Source organism: Pleurodeles waltl, chromosome 9 (assembly GCF_031143425.1).
Source record: "Pleurodeles waltl isolate 20211129_DDA chromosome 9, aPleWal1.hap1.20221129, whole genome shotgun sequence".
Lineage (NCBI taxonomy): Eukaryota > Metazoa > Chordata > Amphibia > Caudata > Salamandridae > Pleurodeles > Pleurodeles waltl.
Genome location: NC_090448.1, coordinates 297,297,419 through 297,315,811, shown reverse-complemented (window position 1 = coordinate 297,315,811; position 18,393 = coordinate 297,297,419). Strand labels below are relative to the sequence as shown.

Here is an 18,393-nt window from a genome sequence, read left to right as displayed (position 1 = left end):
GGGTAATGGGCGCAGGAGCAGCTCAACACCCTCTTCTATTACTGTTTTGCAGGCTTCAACATCTAGCACACGGGGGCACGAGGTGTCCTGATTAGAAGGTAGCAGGTGCAAGTCGGCATTTGATGCTGGTACTCCTGGCCATGGTGTCCAAGATAAGGGGGACTGGTGGGCCTCATGGGGGGAGCGGAGGGGCAGGGCTGGCGCAGTTCAATACAAGTCCATTGGTGTGGGGGAGGACTCGATACACACTACGCCTAGTTCAGGTGCGGTATTGGTAGGCAGTAAGGCCCAAGTGGCTGAAACAGGGCTGCCACCACAGGGCAGGGACGGGGCAGCAGTAGTAAGTGGGGATAAGGAGGATGACGCCAAGGAGGGGGCTGGTCACAAGAAAAGACTCCCATATATGGGTCTCGCCATGCCTTTGGGGTCGCATGTAGCGGATAAGACTAAAGCAAGGATTTGGAAACAGGAGTATGTTGATGTATTCAAACTCCTGCACAGGGAAATACAGCCAAAGAAAGGCTCTAAAGAATAAGAATGGGAGCTGGCACGTAGGGCTAGGGTCCCCATAACTATGGACAATTGGACCTCTGCATTTTTGATTTACGCCAGTATTTACTGTGAAATCTACCCTAACAGGGCCATTGCCATGTTTAAATACATGGATATCATTCGTAAAGCCCAAATGCATTTGGTGGGTTTTGAATGGCTGAGCTATGATGAGGAGTTCAGAGCCAGGGTGAGCGTTAATCCTGAAAAGCCATGGGGTGACGTGGATTCGGAGTTATGGATGCAATGGATGGCGTCTTCACATTCAGGGGCATCCACCCACACGGCTAGTGGTCTCCCGGTGGTCTACAAGCCTTTTCAGCAGCGTCCCGCTCAGGGATGGGTGGGTATGGCACAGAGGGTCCCAGTGCCTAGCTCAGGAGCAGGTTGGAACTTCAACAAGGGGTTTTGCTCCTGACACCATTGTAAATTTAAGCATGAGTGTTCCAAATGTGGAGGAAGACACCCAGCTATTCAATGTTTTTCCCTTGCTAGTCCAGCGGAGCAGTGGAAATCTACCAGGGGCAGAGGGGGCAAGGCGCTCCTGGGCCGGATGGCACCTACTCCATTTAAGTTGGAGATGCAACTGCCCTGGTTGAACATGTACCCGGATAAGGACATGGCACTCAAATTTGAATGGGGTTTCAGACAAGGTTTCCGTGTGGGATACCAAGGGCCACGGTTGAGGAGATAAGCGGACAATTTGCAGTTAGCTAAGGCTATGCCTGAAGTAGTAGTGACTAAATTGAGTAAGAAAGTGGCAGAGGGGAGAATTGCAGGCCCCTTTTATGAGTGGCCCATGGATGATTTGATGATTTCACCTTTGGGGGTGATACCAAAAAAGAGCAAAGGGGAATTCCGGCTGATACATCATTTGTCATGGCCTGAAGGGGCATCAGTGAATGATTTCATGGCACCGGAGGATGCGCGAGTGTTGTACGCCTCGGTAGATGATGCCATTCGGCTCATAAGGGGGTGTGGCAAGGATGCTGAGCTGGCTAAGTGTGACATCAAGGCAGCTTTCCAGTTGCTCCCCATTCACCCCGATGATTTCTCTCTGCTGGTGATGAAATTGTGTGGGGCCATTTATGTGGACAGAGTGCTTCCCATGGGGTGCACGATTTCCTGTGCTTTGAGACATTCAGCACCTTTTTGCATTCGGTTTTCGTTCAGGTGAGAGGACATCGGACAGTGTCGCACTATTTGGATGATTTCCTTTTTGTGGGGGCACCTCAATCTGACTTGTGTAGTAGGGCATTGCAGTGTTTTGAGCAATTGGCATGGGATTTTTGGGTGCCCTTGGCTCCTGAGAAGACAAAAGGCCCGAGCTGTGTTTTGACTTTTTTGGGCATCGAACTTGACACAATGACTTTCATGGTACGGCGGCCTGCTATGAAGGTTGAAGAGATTCTCCTGTTTTTGTGGCAGATCAGGTCAAGACAGAAGATTGAACTGTGCCTGGCCCAACAACTCCTGGGTTTCCTTTACTTTGCATGTCGGGTGGTCTGGGGTGGTAGGACTTTCTGCAGGCGCCTGGGGCTAGCGATGTCAGGCGCATCCCTCCCTCATCACAGGATTCGGTTGACCATGGGTCTGCGAGAAGTCATCAGGGTCTGGGACCTGTTCTTGACACAGTTCAATGGGGTCTCCATTTCCTTTCAGGAGGAAGACACTGTCTGGCAGGTGCAGATCAGATTTTTTAATATATGGCAGTTGCCTCCGGTTTTGGCCTTTTCTGGCATGGGAGGTGGTGTGTGGAGTCATGGCTGGTGAGGTGGTTGAGTCAGTGTAGGAGATTTGCCCTTTTGGAATTCTTTCCTCTGCTTGTGGCTTTGTCGGTGTGGGGTGGCAAACTGACCAACAGGACAGTGATGTTTCATGTGGACAATCTGACAGTGATTGAATTGATAAGCAGACAGATGGCCAGGGATCGAAGGGTGCTGCATCTGCTGAGGAGGTTTATGTTGCGTTGCTTGACTTTGAATATCATATTGAAGTCTGCGCATATTCTAGGGGTCAACAATTCAATTGCAGATTCCCTGTCTCATTTGCAGTGGCAGCGTTTCCACCAATTGGCGCCCGGCACAGAGGAACACAAGACAGTGGTCCAGGCAGACATTTGGGAGTGGAGGAGTATGATGGTCATGAGACTGGTGGAGATGTCGCTAGCTGAATCAACCCTCAGGAGTTATCGCTTTGCATGGTTGGAATTTCAGGATTTTGAAGGGCAGTTTTGGACCAAGGAATGCTTGAGGCTCTGTGCTACATTTTGGTATAATTTTGATTCAGAAGAATTGGGGGCAAGTTGGCAGGAGTTTCTTTTTATGGGAAGTTGTTATTTCGCTGGGACCCAGCGAAGGATGACATTTTGGGAAAAATGCTGAAAGGATAGAGGAGAATGCGAACGGGGTCCGGTGCAGTGCGTGAGGATATTACATTTGAGTTGCTCTTGCACATTTTGCATGTCCTGCCTGTTTGTTGTGTGAATGCCCACGAGTTGGCTCTTTTTCGTTTATGTATGATATGGATGTTGTTTGGAGCACTTGTGTTACTGAATTATTGGGTATGGGGAAAGCTTGTGGTGCAAAGGTGGGTGATGTGCAAATGAAGGGTGAGCGCTTGCGGATTTGGTTGAGGCGATCCCAGACGGATCAACTAGGAAAGGGGAAATGGATATGGTTGGAAAACCGGGGTGTGCTGAAGGCATGCCTAGTACGGGAATGGGAAAATTTCAGGGTGCACACAGTGGGTCGACAGGAGAGTGTGTTTTATCATGAGAAGGGTAAGAAGCTTACAGCCTTCCAGTTGTGGTCCGTTTTGAGAATGGTTTTGAGATGCTTGGGGAAGCAGGCGGGTAACTTTGGTACTCATTCCTTCAGGATTAGCGCGGCGACTGAAGCGGCCCGGTTGGGTTGGGATTGGGATCAAATCAGGCGTATTGGGAGGTGGTGGTCCAAATGTTGTGAAAGATATGTGAGGGCCTAATTTGATGCTTTTTAGGGATGTGGTAGGTGTGTTACATTTGGAGTTGGGTGTCGTTTTCAGGTGTGGGGATTTCTGAGGTGGGGGGGATTTATTGTTAGCACTCTGAAATTTGTTTCTCCTTCCAGATTGTGTGCAGGGCCCGGAGAAAGATAAGGTGGTCACGTGGTTGGTCGGTCATTCTTTCATTCATTGGGCAGCTAAATATGTAGAGAAGCAGGTTTATGAACGATCCCTGGGACTTCAGAGTAGCAAGCATGAGGTGTTGTGGGGAGGAAAGAGCGGAATGAGGTGGGGCAATTTGCTTCTTTTTATCACATCGATTATGGCGACATGGGGATGTCCTGATGTAATGGTTGTACACCTTGGAGAGAATTATCTGGTCGGGCTCTCTGGGCTCACCCTACTACAACACATGCAACAGGACCTAGCACTGCTGCAGCACATCATGCATGGGACTTATTTGGTTTGGACTGAATTTGTTCCCAGGAGAAAATGGAGAGGAGCACTGAAACACAGGGCTATTGAAAGGGCTCGGAGGAAGCTCAATAGGGCCATACAGGTTTTCTGCTGGGCGCATGATATTAAAGTGCTGATGCACGAGGGGATAACAGAGGATGAGCAAGTGCTTTTCAGGGATGACGGTGTGCATCTCTCAGAGATGGGAAATGCCCATTACATGTTAGAGTTGCGTTTTTTGCTGACCAATCTGTGAGGGGATACATTTTGGCAGAGCAAGCCTGTTGGAAGGGCATGAGTTGTTGCAGTAGGTTCGCTGGTGGGGCAGCAAAACCCCAAAAGGGTTTGTGCTGGGTGGCAGTAGGTGGAAGAGGGTGGAGAGTCAGATGCGGGTCTGTCCACCCTTCCAGGGGGGAAAAAAGAAGCAGGTGAAGGATGACAGATTGGGGGATGCCCGATTCAGACAGGGGTCGAAAGGAATTGGGGGATGTGTGGGAGAATGGAAGTGGAGGATGAGTGAACGAAGGATAAGTGGGGGAATTAAGTGAGAATGGAAGACGGGGGAGTTCAAAAGGTTAATGGTCAAAAGTTGTTCATTTAAAGTTCCAGTTATGTTAATGTATTATACAATGAGCAAGCCTGTCCTAATAAATGGCCTTTTCCACTAGTAAATGGGTGTCGAAGTCTATTTCCCGATGAGGCGGGCTCATGGATGTACCCCGAACACAGAGGGACATGCACAGCTCCAGGAACCAGTGGTGTAACATTAGCCCCCACAGCCCCTGCTGTGCGGGGGTAGGGGGCTTGAGCTCCATGGGCCCACCTCAGTTCAGTCGGCACTGTGCACAGGTGGCAGGCCCATGGCCCCTGGCCTAAGCACCCCTGACTGGATAACGGGCCCCCTCTATGTACTTTGTAGGGGCTGCAGTACTTGCTCTTGCATGTCATCTGTTCCTTTGCCAACACACTCCTTTTCTTCTCCAGTTATCAAAGCAACAGATTGCTGGTGAGTGCAACGCTCAGCTCACCACAGGGATCTAAAAGACTCATGGCCAAGACAGGGCCTGTACCAGGAATTTTTATCTGGATGGGCCAAGGGTGCATTCAGGTGTGCTGATGAGGGCCCAATTTAGGTAAATTCTGGAGGTAGCCTACAAGCCTTAGATTGACACATGGATGTCAGTTCACCAAAATGCCCAGGGTAACCAAAATGACATCACACACCCCTGACCATAATGGCATTACAGGAAGTGCCATCATATGACCTTTGTCCTTCAATTTTCCTACGAAGTAATGTCACATGACCTTAACCCTGCTGGCATCACAATAATTGACATGACTAAAGTTACAAGTAAAGCATTAATAAAAAAATGAGAGATATAATAGCAACACCTCACAGAACAAGGATCACCTAGTACACCCAGGGGGCTGGGGTGAATACAGTCAACATACAACAATTGTCACATAGGAATTAATTTAATCAGGGCTTCTAACCCAACTGTTCTGTAAGCCCTATACTCATATTTACTCACTTTGCGCTGCATTTATGTCTTTTATTTTTGCAAAAGCGGCGCAAACTTACAAAATACAATTATAAAAGTATAAATATGGGCCTTAATATATATTCCCCAATTTAATTGCGCATCAGTTTCTGTAGTAGTATAGTTATTGCTACAGAAAGCATTCTTCAGATAAAGATGCTGGACACATCATTTGAATTTATCATGTACGAATATGTATTAAATCTAATTATTGGTCAAATATTACAAAATGTACAGTGTGTGAAGAAGTGAATCAATGGTGCAAATGGAGCAGTACTCACATAAATACACAAAACATATATATGCAACATATTAAAATTGCGCACTATACATTTCTCAATTGTATTGCCAGAGTGGTAAGTCAGTAAGGTAGCCTGCATGTCATCATCATCATCATATATAACTTTATTTCGGCTATAAGCCATAAAAGTAAACAATACAAGACATAACATGATTAAGAAGCATAGCACTTTAAAAATTTTAAGAATGTATGGACAACGTTATTTTTAAACATTTTTTGTTTTTACGAAATCTCAAAAACATATAAAAGTATTAGGTTGTTAAAATTTAACTTCAATTAATTAAAATGTTATCAAACTAATTAAGTATAATCTAAAATCAGGACATTAGAAGCACATGATTATCAGAATTCTAGTTCGTGTCACCTGTGTATTTTACAAGAACCTTGCCGCTGAGTGACCAATTTTAACATTTGTCTCTGTTATCCGAGATAAAAGGAGAAAATTGCATAATTTACTTTTTTTAAGAACCCTAAATAAATAGTGAGGTCATATATTTATAAAACATACAAATCGTCATTATTCTTTAAACTAAAATCCAGACCGTTTAGGTTTTAGATTCATCCGGTTAAAAACTGATGTATTAAGTGAATATAGTCTAGAACCAATGTATTAAAATTACACATTTATAATAGTTCTTTTGTTCTTAGTAACCATGCACTTCGCAGATATCCCACCACAGAAAAAACGATTTTATCATTTGTATCAGTTGTTAGGAGTCGTAATGCCGTATTCCATTCCCTTATCCCAATAGCCCTACATAGTGGAGCAATCCACTTTTTCCTAGGTACCAAATATCTAGGGCAGAAAAACATAAAGTGCGCGAGTGACTCTTTTGTCTTTTGACAATGATGGCAGTATATTGAATTGCAGTCCTCCGGTCTCCATTGCGCTGTAAATGACTTAAGCGGAAGAGTCCCTAGTCTAAATTTAATAAATAGTGTTTTGGTATATGGAGGATTTACATTATCCATATAGGCCTCAAACTTGGGACTACATTTATGGTCTAAGAACTGCAAAGTCAGACTACCATGATTTTTTAACCAAATTTGGGTCAGAATGCTCTCCCAGTAACACCTTTTTACACGTTCCTTTGTTCCCTTTGCCAAATTGTGGGGAGCACTCCACACCTCCTCCATTTTAAGAAATTTACATGTATCTCTGATGTATCTGAACCAAGGGATCTTTAATACGCTGTTATTTGCAAGAAATTCATCTAGTGCTTTATGGAGAATGGACCGGTCCTCTGAGGACCAAAGATTAATCCAATACATTAGGGGTCTTAATGCAATTTCATTGTGTATTTCATTTAGGGCTAAATCAAATCTTAGTGGAGTGAGAGGGGTGCTCATCGGCAACTTTAGGAAATTTCGAATAAACCGGTTTTCTACAGTGGTCAGACACCTAGAGTTGGTATGACCCCAAAGCTCGGCACCATAAATTGAGGCCGCTACTGCCACTGATTTGTAAACGGTGATGGCAGGTGTTATCTCCCCTTCACAAGTATTAGCTATTTTCTTAGCTATCACTATAGACCTTTGCCTAAGTGTTGTCAGACTCTTCTTAATCTGTGCCGACCAACGTTGGTCGTCACTTAACCTAATCCCCAAATAATCAAATTGTCTGACTCTCTCCACTGGTTGGCCTGCTATCATCATTTTCCCCCTAAATAGTTTGTGTGGGTTATAGGCCATAAACTTAGATTTTGTTGAATTAATTTCAAGTCCTCTGTTAGAGCAAAAATTATAAAAAGTGTCCAATTCATTTTGCAAGCCCATAGGTGTTCTTGAAATTAGTAAGGTGTCATCGGCGAACATTAAAATAGGGACTGGGGTTCCAGCTAATCTAGGGGCATCATGATTACAGTGTAGCAATTGGTCCACAGCACCATTTATGTAGAGGTTAAATAGTGTTGGTGCCAAGATGCAACCCTGCCTAACCCCTCTATTGACGGGAATGGCTTCCGTTAGGTCGCCACTATCTGACCAACGTAGCCTGCATGTCAATATTACTCCCTGCACTCCCTGCGCCATTGCTCACCTCACACACATAATATTGAGTCAAAGAATGACCCCACAGGTCAAATTTAGGTGCTCCAAAGGAAAAAGGATGCAGGAGTATTCACAGTAGTGCTAAATTTGCTGTAAGTTGACTGCGGTAGGCCTAGAGGTCCGTAAACAGGAGGAAGTCACAAGAATTGGAAACTTATGTCCTGGGGGAAGTCATCCACCTCCCTCTAAGTTCTCCTCACGGTATCACAGACCATTTGGATTAGAAGCCCTGATTAAAATAAGTCCCATGTGACAATTATTGTATGTTGATAATATAATAACACAGCATAGAAAAATGTCTGTTTTAGATAATACTAGTATTAGGGTGCTGATGTGATATGCAAAGAGAGCATTAGTTGTATCTCTTAGTATTACATGGGAATATTACAGCCCTCATTAAGAGACTGGCGATCATTAGATCGCCACCCGCGGCATGGCTGTCTTACCACTGTGAACCCGGCGGTAAAGACCGCCACATCACAAAGTGTGGGGTTTGGCATAAGCCAAACCTCCACAACGCCGCCTGGCCCGCCGGTGCGATCGCACCGACGCAGCTGGCGGTAAGCACCTCCAACCCGGCGGCAGGCCTCAGCCTGCTGGCTGGATTAGGAGGCTGTAGACCACCAACTTTTTCGTGGTGGTCACCCCGCCATGAAAATCCTGGTGGTAACACACCCGATGACAGGAATCTCCATTCCTGTCACCGGCACACTCACCCCCACACGTCAACACACATGCACCCACACACATCCACACTCTTACAGACACGCACCCCCACTCACCAACGCACACTCTACATACACCCCCATTCACTCGGAGACACACACTCTAACATACACACTGAAACACGAATTCATGCACTGACACGCACACCCATGCAAACATGCACACAAACACACCCATTCACGTGTACACATGCACACAAACATTCACATTCAATCGCGTACACGCACTGTTGAAGTATTAGCGCTAGTTATCACACAGGACCCGTCGGATGTACAGGTAAGTGGTATTTTATTGGTTGTCTATTGTAATGGATGGACATCTTGTTTTGTTTTCACTCTCCGTGTCTCTACTCCAGGCCGGATTTCATGGTCTCTTCCTCTTCTCTTTTTGGTTCCTTTAGGTCTCTCGGGAAGCACATGTGAGAAGAAGAAGAATAGTCTTGGTAAGTGTTTGTGGTTTTAGTTTTCTCTTCCTGCCTCTGTCTTTCCCTTTTCTGCTTGTTGTCACTTCCTGGTCTTTGGGTTTAATCTTTTTATCTCTCTCTCTTTCTCTCTCTCTGTTAAATGCTGTTTTTCCTTCCCCTTTCTGTTCTGGGGTGGCTTTTCTGTTTTTTTTCTCTGTTCCTTATCTCTGGGTTTTCTCCTACGCTTCCTGGTTGCACTGTCCCTGTAGTACTTGCACCTCGTTATCTCTTTCTGTTCAAAAACGTGGTTTTTGTTGCACTTCTCTCAATCATTTCCTTTAATCCCGCTCACCCTCCCTCGTGTCTTTGTCCTTAACAATATGTGCCCTCCAGCCCTTGTGTGATAATCCTTAATAATACGTGCCCTCCAGCCCTTGTTTAAAAAAAAATCCCCCTCCCGTCCTCCCTAATCCTGCTCAGGCCATTTCCACGTACCTGATTCTGCCACACATCTCCTGAAGCGTGTCGGTAGTCACGCTCTGCTCCCCGGAGCCTGCTCTCTTCGTCCCCGATTGGGACCGCCAACTTCCTGGTCTTCTCTATCCTCCTGAACTCGAGCGGAGCAGATAGCTCTGTAAGTTCCCTGGGTCCTCTGCTCCGGTCTGTGGTTGCTCTCCCGTCCTCGTCCTCCTCTGCCGTCTCCTCCGTCTGCTTTCTCTCGTCTTCTCTCCTCTTGATCGCCTTCCTCCCTCCATAACGCAATGCCTGGCAATTTAAATGTCCAGGTTCCCGCGGGTGTGGACGCCAGACAACGTGATTGGTGGGACCTGGAGACACATCCAGGTCAGCAGGGGAAGCGCCAGCACAAGCAGGGGCATTGTGCGGGCCGGCCCATTCCGGCCAGTCACAGACACTCCCCCTAGAAAGCGGCAGCCGATGACGCTCAGGAGCCGGATAGCGGGACAAGAAATCAGCATTCAGCATGTGGCTGCCAGGTGAGTGCATGATCTGGAAGGAGAAGCGTTCCAATGAAAGAAACCACTGCAGGACACGAGAATTAGAGTCCTTGTTGCAAGCAAGCCGGGTGAGGGGCGCATGATCCGTGAGAAGGGTAAATACCAGTGAGATAATACCGCAGTGACTCCACAGCCCACTTAATGGCTGAACATTCCTTCTCAATTGTGGGGTAGTGGACCTCTCTCGGGAGGAGCTTTCGACTAATATACAGTATTGGGTGTATGGACCCATCCTCCTGGGTTTGGGATAAGACCGCCCCAAGCCCCACATCGGAGGCGTCAGTTTGTAACAGGAAAGGCTTTTGGAAATCTGGACAGCATAATTCAGGATTCGTAGTCAGGGCACATTTCAAAAGTTCAAAACTGCGTTGTGCAGCTTTGGAGAGGGAGTTTAGAGTATTGGGACAAGACTTCTTGAGCAGATTGGTGAGTGGTTCTGCTACCGTGGAAAACTGAGGAATAAACCACCTGTAGGACCCAACTAAGGCGAGGAAGGCTCTTACATCTTTCTTTGTTCGTGGTACGGGTATCTGTTTGATGGCATCTACTTTTTCAACCTGAGGACGGACCAGTCCGTCTCCTAAGACATAACCAAGATATCTGATATTAGTGTAACCCAACTTGCATTTTTCTGGGTTTGCGGTTAAATGGGCTTCCCGTAATGCCTGTAAGACCTCCCTCAACGGTTCTAGGTGTTCATTCCAGGTGTTACTGCATATGACGATATCATCCAGATATACAGCCGCGTATTGCTGATGGGGTCGTAAAACCCTACCCATAAGTCGTTGGAACGTGGCAGGGGCCCGTGGAGCCCAAAAGGGAGGACGGTGAACTGATAGAGACCCAATGGAGCTGCAAATGCAGTTTTTTCAATGTCCTCTTTTCTCAACGTAATTTGCCAATACCCTTTTGTAAGATCTAGAGTGGACATATATCTGGCTTGACCTAATCTCTCAAGGAGCTCGTCGATGCGTGGCATGGGATATGCATCAAAGTACGTTAACTCATTGACTCGTCTATAGTCTACACAGAAACGAGTACTCCCATCCGGTTTTGGTACCAACACCACTGGAGAACACCAGGGGCTGTTGGAGGGTTCTATAATACCAGCCTCCAACATTGATTGGACCTCCTGCTCTGTAACAGTTTTTTTACTTCTGGGATACGATATGGGCGTTGTCGGGAGATAGCCTCATTCTTGGTTCGTATCGGGTGTTCTGCTAACTGTGTTCGCCCAGGATGTTTGGAAAAGATATCACGGTACTTCTCAATTACTTGTACTAGTTGTTCATGAAGGGCATCTGTGAGGGTGGAATTCGTCTGAGGAAAAGACTCCTCAGTAGGATGCTGCGTGGGAAAGGATAGATATGGGATTTCATCTGTGGTCACATTGGTGATATACCGAACGGGTTGCACGCCCGTTGGTTCCTGCCATTTCTTTAAGAGGTTTATATGGTATATTTGTTCTCTACCTTGGCCATGAGGAAGAGCTAATTTATATGTTGTGGGATTAACTTGTTCAATAACTTCGTAGGGTCCATGCCACCAGGCCAGTAGTTTGTTTTCACAACTGGGAAGGAGAATTAAGGCCTTGTCCCCTACGTTTAAACTACAGAGCACTCTTTTAGTATAATACCATTTTTTTTGTTTCTCTTGTGATTCCCGTAAGGTGTTGTGGGCTTTTTCCCACACTGTATGGAGAGTATCCCTCAACTCCCGAGTGTAAGTCAAGAGGTCTTTTACCTCGTCGTCGGACTCTTCCCATTGCTCGGCCAGCATTTCGAGAAGAGTTCGAGGAGGTCGCCCGAACAATACTCCAAGGGGCTGTGCCCTAGAAGGGACTGAACATGTGTGCGAATAGCATAAAGTACGAGGGGCAATTTTTTTCCCCAATCTCTACCTCCTTCGGTAATGCTCTTCCTGAGTAAGGATTTAATTGTCCTATTATACCTCTCCACGAGACCGTCTGTTTGTGGGTGGTACACTGATGTTCTGATCTGCTTCACTCCTAGTGTTTTGCTTACTTCTGCCATGAGTCTAGACATAAAAGGGGTCCCCTGGTCAGTTAGTATTTCTTTAGGGAAACCTACCCTGGAAAAGAAATAAATCATTGCTTGTGCAATCACTTTAGTGTGTATACTAGGGAGGGGGATAGCTTCTGGATAACGGGTGGCATAGTCCACCAATACTAAGACATATTGCCGTCCCCTACTGGACGGGATAATATCCATGCCTACACATGAAAAGGGGGTCTTTATGACTGGCAGGGGCTAGAGCGGAGCGGGTTGGTGTGGAGATGGATTGAACAATTGACATTTTGGACAGTGAGAGCAGTGCCTACGTATGTCCCCGAAAACTCCAGGCCAATAGAAACGCCTGAGTACTGCCTCCTCAGTTTTTTCCCTTCCGAGATGTCCCTCTCCATTGTCCCCATGAGCTAGATGCAAGACCTGCTGTCTGTGACTTCTGGGAACTATCAATTGTTTCTGCCGCCCCTCCTCTGTATTTAGGATTCTATGTAAGAGATGATTTTGTGTAAGGAATTTTGGACCTACTGCATGTTCCTCTGGGTTCAGGGCTTGTTGCCACGCGTTTTTCAATGAGGGGTCGTCTCGTTGACTCTGTCGGAAGTCCCCTGAAACGGTACACACTTTGCTTGCTACTTCCGGGCTAGGACTGGGTACAGTATTGTGGTTTTGCACATACTGTTGTCGCTATACCCTTTTTTGTCGTCTACTGAGGGGTACCTTTGGGCTTCGACTTACTCCCTAGCCTGCTCCGAAGGGAACTTCCTCCCACCAGGTTTTAAGAGTGTGCTCCTGACCTGCTTTTGTTAGCAACGTGGGAAAATCCTTATAGTCGGTTCCGATGATAATGTCCTCTTCCAGGTGAGGAAGCACACCTACTTTGAGGGTTTCTTTCTCTTCTCTCCACTGTAATTGGATTAGAGCTACCGGGTAATATCTTTGATCCCCATGTACACATGCAATCAAAACTTGTGCCTGGGGTAGTTCCTGTCCGTGTCCTATCAACCCCTGTCGTATTACGCTCTGGCTACACCCGAAATCGATTAGCGCTGTCTTCTTCATGCCATTGAGAACAATAGGGAAAGTGTAGGTAGGTTTGTCTCCGCCAGCCCAGAAGACTCTTTCTTTTGCGACTCCGATCTCCATGGGTTCCTCCATATCCTTTTTATGTGGGCAATATCGTGCTATATGACCCCACTCAGAGCAGTTGTAACACTGAGGACCCGTGTTTGGATAGGTGGGGGTAGAGGGATTGTTCGATAGTGTACGCTCTTGTCCCTGTAATAACACTGGTCTTTGTGTTGTCCCTCTCCCTCCAGTTGGGTGCACAGGGGAAGGGGCTGGGTGTCTACTAGGGTTGGCCCTGAAATCAGGGCCCCTGTGATACGCACAAGCGAGATCAATAGCTGTTTCATTGGTCAGCCCTGGGTGTTGTCTCGCCCAGTTACGGGTGGTACTGGGTAACGCATCCAAATATTGTTCCAAGACTATGATGTCGAACATTTCTTCTCGGGTTTTTTCTGTTGGATGCAACCATCTCCCCGCCGCATGTTGAACCCTATAGTAGAGGTTGCGGGGATTCTCTTGTTGTTGCCACTTGGTTTGGCGAAATCTGGACCGGTAGCTTTCGCTGTCTAGCCCTACCCGTTCTAGTATAGTTTTCTTGATATCTTTATAGGGAAGAGTACCACTGGGGTTGATAGCCTGATAGGTGGCTTGTAGGTGCCCTGTAAGTAGGGGTGCGATATACTGTCCCCATTTCTCTTCCTGCCAACTAGCAGTGCTTGCTACTCTTTCAAAGTTTGTGAAAATGGAATCCGGGTCTTCATGTTCCTGGTACCTTTGCAAGACGCTGCTGGGTACATTGGGATGCACCATCATGTGTGCTATGGTGTCTGTAAGCTTTCCCAGGGCTGTTTCATGTACCAGTTGATTGTTTGCCATTATTGTGGCTTGACTCTTGAGAGCGGTCTGTAGGGCCTCTTGTTCTTCTCTGGCTTCCTTCATTTGCTGCTCCCACATTAGCTGCAGGTGTCGCTGTCCCTCCGCCAGCTGTGCGATTACATCTGCCATGGTGGTTTTCTCCTCTATTATGACGTGTCTCTGATCCCACTTCTGACACCACTTGTTGCAGGATTAGTGCTAGTAATCACACAGGACCCCTCGGATGTACAGGTAAGTGGTATTTTATTGGTTGAGTATAGCCGTCTATTGTAATGGATGGACATCTTGTTTTGTTTTCTCTCTCCATGTCTCTACTCCAGGCAGGGGTTCATGGTCTCTTCCTCTTCTCTTTTTGGTTCCTTTAGGTCTCTCAGGAATCACATGTGGGAAGAAGAAGAATAGTCTTGGTAAGTGTTCGTGGTTTTAGTTTTCTCTTCCTTCCTCTGTCTTTCCCCTTTCGGCTTGTTGTCACTTCCTGGTCTTTGGGTTTAATCTTTTTATCTCTCTCTCCTTCTCTCTCTCTGTCAAATGCTGTTTTTCCTTCCCCTTTCTGTTCTGGGGTGGCTTTTCTGGGTTTTTTCTCTGTTCCTTATCTCTGGGTTTTCTCCTACGCTTCCTGGTTGCACTGTCCCTGTAGTACTTGCACCTCGTTATCTCTTTATGTTCAATAACATGGTTCTTGTTGCACTTCTCTCACTCATTTCCTTTTATCCCGCTCACCCTTCCTCGTGTCTTTGTCCTTAACTATACGTGCCCTCCAGCCCTTGTGTGATAATCCTTAATAATACGTGCCCTCCAGCCCTTGTTTAAAAAAAATCCCCCTCCCATCCTCCCTAACCCTGCTCAGGCCACTTCAATGTACCTGACTCTGCCACGCTTCTCCTGAAGCATGGCGGGTAGTCGCGCTCTGCTCCCGGAGCCTGCTCTCTTCGTCCCCGATTGGGACCGCCGACTTCCTGGTCTTCTCTCTCCTCCCGAACTCGAGCGGAGCGAATAGCTCAGTGAGTTCCCTGGGTCATCTGCTCCTGTCTGTGGTTGCTCTCCAGTCCTCGTCCTCCTCTGCCGTCTCCTCCATCTGCTTTCTCTCGTCTTCTCTCCTCACGATCGCCTTCCTCCCTCCATAACGAGATGCCTGGCAATTTAAATGTCCAGGTTCCCGCGGGTGCGGACGCCGGACAGCGTGATTGGTGGGACCTAGAGACACATCCGGGTCAACAGGGGAAGCGCCAGCACAAGCAGGGGCATTGTGTGGGCCGGCCCAGTCCGGCCCGTCACACGTACGCATTCACAACCCCGCTCCCCCTCCACATACCGCACTCATACTACACCCCTCCGCATACTCGCACTCATGCACTCACACACGCAGACACGCACACACAGGCACCCCCTGCACTGCATACATGCACCCACAAACAACCCGTACACATCCATTCACACACCTGCACTCACACAAACGCACCCCCCTCATCCACACAGTTGCACACAGACACCCCCACTCACTCGCTCACGAACACACACTCATACACCTTCATTTGAACACATACACGCACTCATAAATCCCCATTCTCACACATACACACACTCATACACCCCCATCCACACACATACACACACACACCGCACACATGCACCCAACACTCCCCCCCTTTCGGACGATCACCTTAACTTTTCCGGCGAGCTGGTCATCCAGGAGGGGATGGGTCCTGGCTGTTTTGCACCGCCAGCACCACCACACCAGCAAGACTCCGACAAACAGTATTACGGCTCGTAATACAGTGGGCGGAGTCTTGCTGCTGGGGCAATGCAACTGCCTCTTCGGAGTCAAAGTCCATCCATAAATGGGTGGAAGTCCTCCAAAGGGTTTATCTATAAAGAATGGAGTACCTCAAAACATTCAGCAACACTTGGAGCCTACATGTTGTTCACTACAAACTGTTTTCCTACTGCATGCTACAATGATAAATGTATTGACAAAGCATAAGAAGAGGAAAATAGATTTAAATAAAACAATAGTAGTTATGTCCACAAGTATTACTTGATGTAGAGTTGACCATATATTGAACATTGCCCTAAATTATTATTTACTATTAATACATTTTGATTAAAAATCTCTTGCAAGGTTCTCTCACTCATGCAAAGCACAGAGGTGAAGGTTTTATTTAGACACATAATTTTTCGTGTATTCACAATGGTGAAACAGCACAACAAATTGTTTAAAAAAAAGGTTTTTTTTTTGTTTTTTTATTCAATCTGAAGAGTGCACATTCCACTGATGAATATATTAATTTAACAAAATCTAAGGTGTACTATCCCAATGCCAGTGGAAGCTGCAAAAAGTAAACAGTACTCATGACGACACTGTTTGCCTGAGGTTCTTGGAGTTGCGGGTGGTGATTTGAAAGTGATGATTCATAATTTTTGCCCTGAATTGTAGAGAATGAAGCGAGTGAGCTTGACGTCTTTTGGGGAGGGTTCCACCAGGCTACCCTGATGATTTTTTTTTTTAAATAAGACGAATAGTACATTTTAAAGCAGGGTTTTCACATACATTTGCTAAAAAGTCAAAGGCTCTGCTCTCATTCAATATTTGTCTTTCATGATGTGCCAGGCCATTTTAGCCTGATGCTCCCAAGAGTTCACAATTTTTTTTCCAAAATGTGCTTTGGATGCCCCCATACGACAAAAAGTACCTCCATTGTGTCAGATACAGCATATTGTCATGGGTACTCCACATATGCATTGTGACCCTTAAGTCCAAAAATGACATGCAATATGCCACTGCCAGAATGTTGCCATTTGTGCCACCCATAAACCGTGGGTGATCCCAACGTCAAAAACCTTTAGTATGTCATGGCCAGCACTTTGTCTTAATTGCCCCCTCCTATATGCCATGGTTGTCCTCCTTTATGCCAAACATTACCTTCAATGTGCCAGCAATTTCACACGGGGCCCCTATGCCAAGAATTTTCTTCAGTACGACAGCAATTTTCCCCTATGCCACAGATTGTATCCAGTATTCTGGTTCCAGCGTTTTGTCATAGATGTCCCAGTATGCTAAGTATTACGTCTAGTATGCCCTCGTTTGCTAGCATTTTCCAGCAGCTGCTTGTCATACAAAGAGCTGCCTCCAGAATGCCAGTGCCAGAACTTTGCCGTGGGTGTCTCTTTAAGAGTACAATTACCTTCAGTATGCCAGGATCAAGGGCACACATATGCATAACACCACATTCTCACTTATGCTCACTTACATTCACTCATTCACAAGTTGCTATACTGCTCTACACTAAGGGAAGAGATAATTGTAGAGCCCCATCTACTAAGATATGGGATTGATGCTCTTTTCTCCAGCACTGGTACACAAACCGGCTGCCTACCACCATGCACCCATACTTTTGCACCATGGTGCAAAAGTCTGTGCATGATGTCTAGCATACGTTTTGTACTTGACAGTTAAATACTGTGCTTAGACAAATTTTTTAAACTTTTTACACATTGGATTTGCACACATGCAGCATGTTAAAAGTTACAACAAATGAAAACATTCCTACAACTTAACACCTGTCTCAAAAAAATGTTATTTTTGGTGCAAAACCCTGTCTAACATTTTTAGTAGACAGGAATTTGCATTGAAAACACCAGAGTGAGGACACCCATATAGCGCCTGAGTCATGCTCACATGATGCAAAGTAGCGAAAAGCAGCACAAAGGATTATTTGTGCTACTTTAAAACTATTTCCCAATGTAAAAATACTTTTGCACCGGAAAGCAAATCGTTTTGCAAGAATATGCACCAGTTTGTGTCACTTTGTGTGTCTTTGCAGTGGTACAAGTTCTTGATAAATACTCTCACAACACTCATACAGAAGCAGACATAATTGACATTGCACCTGCTACATCATTGGCAGGTAACACCCTGACCCCACTCCCCAAGTACAGGCTGCCCAAAAGCAGCTTGCCTCAGACATGAACTAGTATTGCCACATGGCCATTTTCTTCTAACATGAATATTTTAATGTCTCAGCCTGTACAAACACAGAAAAAATCACGAAAGGCTTGCATTTTTCCCCTTTTTAGTACATCTTTAAAGTATGATTCCTGACAAGCGTTGCCACCCGGCATCTTTTCTTCTGGCACCAACGATATTGTAATGTCCCAGGGCTGAACAAATAACAAAAATCATCAAAAGTCGATATTTTTAGCCCTTACCTATACATACGTCAAACAGCAAATACAAAGAGAAAACACTTCTAATTGTATTCTAAAGCTGCTAAGATTCCGGGCAAATAAAGTAAATAAAGAGAGGCAAATCATGTTACAAATGAAAACATTGGTTTTTATTCCTACATTTATTTAGAATCATGGCCAGGCCTTTGCACACTTTTGAAACTACAGAATA

At 46.0% G+C, this 18,393-nt stretch overlaps 1 long non-coding RNA gene across 1 annotated transcript in view; it reads left to right on the top strand.

The window, feature by feature from the left end:
* Positions 1–18,393, top strand: part of LOC138258609 (uncharacterized) — a 338,986-nt gene that overhangs the window by 167,441 nt on the left and 153,152 nt on the right. Inside the window, exons 3-4 of the long non-coding RNA XR_011198452.1 lie at positions 9,008–9,049; positions 14,363–14,404. This is a non-coding gene — a long non-coding RNA (uncharacterized lncRNA). The remainder of the gene's footprint in view (positions 1–9,007; positions 9,050–14,362; positions 14,405–18,393) is intronic.